Source organism: Vicia villosa, linkage group LG3, assembly GCF_029867415.1.
Source record: "Vicia villosa cultivar HV-30 ecotype Madison, WI linkage group LG3, Vvil1.0, whole genome shotgun sequence".
Classification (NCBI taxonomy): Eukaryota; Viridiplantae; Streptophyta; class Magnoliopsida; order Fabales; family Fabaceae; genus Vicia; species Vicia villosa.
The window spans coordinates 193,325,516-193,330,427 of record NC_081182.1 but is presented as its reverse complement, the minus strand read 5'-3'; the positions used below and the strand labels follow the sequence as shown (position 1 = coordinate 193,330,427).

The 4,912-nt window shown below is 28.7% G+C and overlaps 1 long non-coding RNA gene across 1 annotated transcript; it reads left to right on the top strand.

Annotated features, from left to right (window-relative positions):
- Positions 1 to 2,069: 2,069 nt before the first annotated feature.
- On the top strand, positions 2,070 to 3,190 carry LOC131657055 (uncharacterized). The gene is made up of 4 exons (XR_009300451.1): positions 2,070 to 2,152; positions 2,440 to 2,523; positions 2,710 to 2,761; positions 2,928 to 3,190. It is a non-coding gene; the product is annotated as an uncharacterized LOC131657055 (long non-coding RNA).
- The last annotated feature ends 1,722 nt before the right edge of the window (positions 3,191 to 4,912 follow it).

The following is a 4,912-nucleotide window of genomic DNA, read 5'->3' as shown; positions in this document are numbered from 1 at the left end:
CCTCTTGAAACCAAATATTCCTTAGTTGGACTCCCGTTGACAAGAACCGACAAATTACTTTTGAACACCAACAACTTTATCCATTTCAACCATTTTATCCCAAAACCCATCCTTTGAAGCATATAACGAAGAAAACTCCAACTTACCTTATCACACGCCTTCTCAAAGTCAACTTTAAAAAGAATGCACTTCCTACCCTCATTCTTAGAAAAACCAACCACATATTTCGCTACTAGCATACCATCTAACAAATGTCTACCGGGAACAAAAGCATTTTGACCTGGAGAAACGATGGAATTTAACACTTTTTCTAATCTCCCCGACAAAAGTTTAGTCACCACTTTATACATACAACCCACTAAGCAAATTGGCCTATAATCATCCAAGCTAACCGGATTATGAGTCTTCGGAATAAAAGTCAACAAAGAAGTAATTAAAATAATTGATGAAAGCTTCTTTAAGAAAAAACCAACATTTCTTAATAAAAAGAAAAGAGTATCCATCCAGAAACGGGCTTTTAACCCCTCCACAATTCCAAATCGCCTCTTTAATTTCATTTTCTAAAAAAGGTTTCTCAATTTCCATCCCTCCTCCGCACTTATGGACTTTAAAGAAATTTCATCCAACAAAGGTCTAACCTCTTCCGTTTCAATGAATTTATTCCCAAAATGAGAATAAACGGCCTCTTTAACATCCACTACCGATTCCACCAAACCTCCTGGGGTAAGGACAGGTCCTAAATGATTATGTCTCCTTCTTTGTTTCATCACCTTATGAAAAAAATCGCTATTAGAATCTCCCTTCTTCAACCATCTCAATCTAGATTTTTGCAATAACATACTTTCCTTTATCCTCAAATTCTTAACTTACTACAAACTTCTTTCCTCAACATTATCGGCAAAAAAAGAGTTAGATTCGGAAACAAACCTTTCATCTGCAATTTTCATGTCACGAACGCCTTCCTCCATCTCCAAATCAGTTTTCCCAAAACCTCCTTATTCCAACTTCGAAGTTTATCTTTAAGAAGCCTAAACTTTTCTTTTAGAACAAAATCACCTCTTCCTTCCATCTTCGTACTTTTCCACTTTTTCTCTACAAAAGGAATGAAGGAATAAAAAAAAACCATTCATTATTGAAACTAAACGGCTTAGGTCCCCAATTCAAATGGTCTGTCGTTATCCAAATAAGACAATGATCTAAAATGTCTCTATCACCAATAAATTGACCGACCAATTCCCATCTATTCACAATGTTACTAGATAAGAGAAATCAGTCTATTCTACTCATCGCCTTACCATCCCCACCAAACCACGAGAACTTTTTCCCTTGCACGGAATGTCCACCAACGTTTTATCAATAAACTCCGAAAAAAGTTCCTTTCCTTTATGGTTCACCGTTAAAGCCCTTCCTTTCCTTTCACTACTATTTTTAATAGCATTAAAATCCCCTCCCAGGATCCATTCTCCATCTTTGAAAGACTCGTTCAAATTTAACAAGTCATTCCACAAACATTTCTTCTTGCTTAACTCACAAGACGAATAATATTAACAAAGTAGTAAATATTACAGGATTTACATTAAAGAGGAGAAATAATGGAACAGGCAGAGGGAATATTTCATCATCATTGTAAGAAAATTACCTATGTTGGTTTCATCTTTTGTTTTTTTTTTTAAAATTTACCCATCTCTATTATCAATGTACCTATCATTTCTAGCATGGATCTGTGCAAGTGGAAATTTATCCATCTTTTGCTTTTTGTAATTCATGATTTCTCTCCTTTGACATATGAAGGATGCCTTTCCTTTACTGTAACTCAAACCATCGGTGCTTGGTGCTTCTTGACGTTGCGCGACTACCTCTACCGCAAATCATCTCCTTTCCCTTTTGAATCGGTTTGCAATCGTTTTCATTTTGGTTTTCTTTTGCGTTTTAGTTATCGCTTTCGTCTTCGTTATTTGAATCCAGTTTAGGGTTTGGAAAAACTGTTTATTTCATTTATGAATGTAGCGGTGGCCGGAACAGAAAGGATCTCTGATTTAAGAAATTTGTTCCTAACTTGCAGATCTACTATTGGTAATAATGAATATAAAGAGAAAGGAAGAGATATGTTAGAGACATGGACATGAGTTTTCTTATTTTAAGTTACTAAAAGGTTGTTAATTTATTTTTTTTATGTTTTTAGAAGTTGTACTTAATGATTGACAACAATTTATTCTAGAAGACATTGCTAGAGTATAGGCATGTCTAATTTCTAACACTCTTATGTGAAGTGTTTGGCTCATGCTCATGGAAGATTATATTATAGATGCCATGACAGTAGTGTTCAAGTATCAAGTTTTTAGAAGTGTGATGTAGCCTAAATCCAACGTGATGCTATCTCAAATTGAGTATGTGATAGTATCTCAACATAATGATAATAATGTTATTGCAATATTTCAGGAGATACATTTGGCCACTGGAACTATCAGTAATATACAAAGTGTTCTAAAAGATTAATTGGGAAATCTAATCCTATTCATAAAGGTGTCTCACACATATACTCTATAGTGGTCTATGTAAAGTTCTAAACACCTAATTCTTGCAAGAAACATCCGGTTTCATGATATAACAAGTTTCAAAGCCTGGAATTTTTTTGAGCTTCTTGATGTTAATTTGATTGATGTCTTACCATAGTTAACTCACTGTTTTGCCAAACAACAAAATTTGCAGTCTGTTTTACAAGAAATCAAGCTAATGACAAATGCATTAAGAATATTTGAAGGTAATTGGGTGTTTATATTTAATATATTGGTCTGACATGAGAGACTATTATTGCTTTGAATATTCTGTTGTGGTTTTCATTTATGGCTTGCCAATGGCTACTATTTTTCTAGCTAACTAATTGTATATTTTTAGTTCTGCACTAACTGCATTATACTTTTGTACAGAGCTGCAAATACTGGTTGGGGTGAGAAGGACAATTCAAAATGGGATAAAATTTAAAACCCTTATAAGAAGTATATTGATTTAAATATCCATGGTCCTGTTGCTAAGATCCCTGGAAACCTCTATCTTTTTATCTATGAATTTGGCATTTAGTTTTAGAATTTATAGGTTCAACCAATGTAAAACAAACTTTCTGTAATGATTAGATTAGAAAAACAATTGATTTAACCAATTAATCAATGTGTTCAGTTATCGATTGTTGGAATATAAGGTTTAATACTAAAACTTAATTGTTTATTTTGTTGATGTATTTTGAAAAGATTAATAAAACTGCAAGATTCATTGCATCAACTACTGTAACACTAGACTAATGAAACAAGATTGGCCTTGTCTTGAATTAGTGATTTATTACTTCTTCTTTTTTTTCTTCTATTGAGTTATAATGATTATAAACTGTTTTAGAGTTAGGCCAAAACAATGTTTAAGAATTCAACTTTTTGTATCTATTATATGTTAACTACGTATTCTAAAGATGTCTTTGAATGAAAATAATTCAACAATTCCACTATCAAGCAAGTGAGTGTTACTACCAATACTCAATTTAGTTTTTGTTTGTTATACATGTGTTTTCACTTTTTACAATATAGTTAACTCGATTATTATACCATGTTGAACTTTGATTAATGCGTTTGATGATAATTTAGTTTTTGTTTGTTATACAGGTGTCTTCATGTGCAAAACACTTATACACTTAACCATAAAAACAAACATAATCAAATAAAAAAAAATCAATCATATTATTTGGAATAAATAAAAATTAATATTTAAAATTTACAAATAAGTTAATCATTTCTAATTTTCTATTTATATCTAAAAAATTTACATTTATATTTGTTAAATTTCAACTTTTTCCCTCACATGTTCTTTTTTATATAGTTATTTAATATAGTTGAATTTTAATGATTATTATTCATTTATAATTAAATTATTAATTTTAAATTTACATGTTTCTAAATACAATTTATACAATATTAAATAAATTTACATGTTATTAGGTTGTATTTTAGAGGTCACTATCAACGAAATACATATTTTTTTTATTTTTTCGATTGTTAAAATTCTTTTTATTCTCTTTTTGTCTCACGGGTCAATAAAAAGACTTTATTTTAGTTTAATCAATCATTAATTTAATTTAAGAGATAAAATCTTTATTTTTAAATATTAATTTTTTCCCCATCTCACAATTATATTTTTTTCTTCTTTTGTATATGATTAATTGATATAATTATATCTATATAAATACTGTTCATTTAAAAAAAAGTTAATCTTTTCAAATCTTGCATTTATATTTAAAATTTTATATTTGTATTTGATACTGTCTAAGTGTTATGACATATTTTATTGCTATTTTTTTTATTTTATGACTATTATTTGAAAATTCTAAAATACTATTTTTTTTATTTATACAATATCATAATTAAATTACCCGTGCGGGAGCACGGGTCTCTTACTAGTTATTTATAAAAATATGTAACTCAAAATAACATTTTATGAAAACATTTTTTAAAAATGTTTATAAATTTAAGAAATTTTAATATCCAAAAATAATAATAGAAAATATTGAAATATTTAAAATAATTATTTAAAATATTTTTTAAACAAATATTTGTAATTTTTTAAAGAAGAAAAATATACAACACCATACAAATTATTTTTAAAAATTTGAAACAAACAAATCTTATATAATTATTTAAAAAAATACCTGAAACAAACTAGAGCTATGATATTAACTCATTATTTTCTTAAAAAAAAAACAAATTATTATAATCTTAATTTTAAAAGTGTAACAAACTGAGCGTTACTAAAAGACTAAATAATAGAATAATATTTGAACTTAGTGTAACAAACTATTCCTATAAAATTAGTGTAACAAATTTTTCCTATAAAACGAGTGTAACAATTTTTTTTTTAATGTTACTAAAATGCT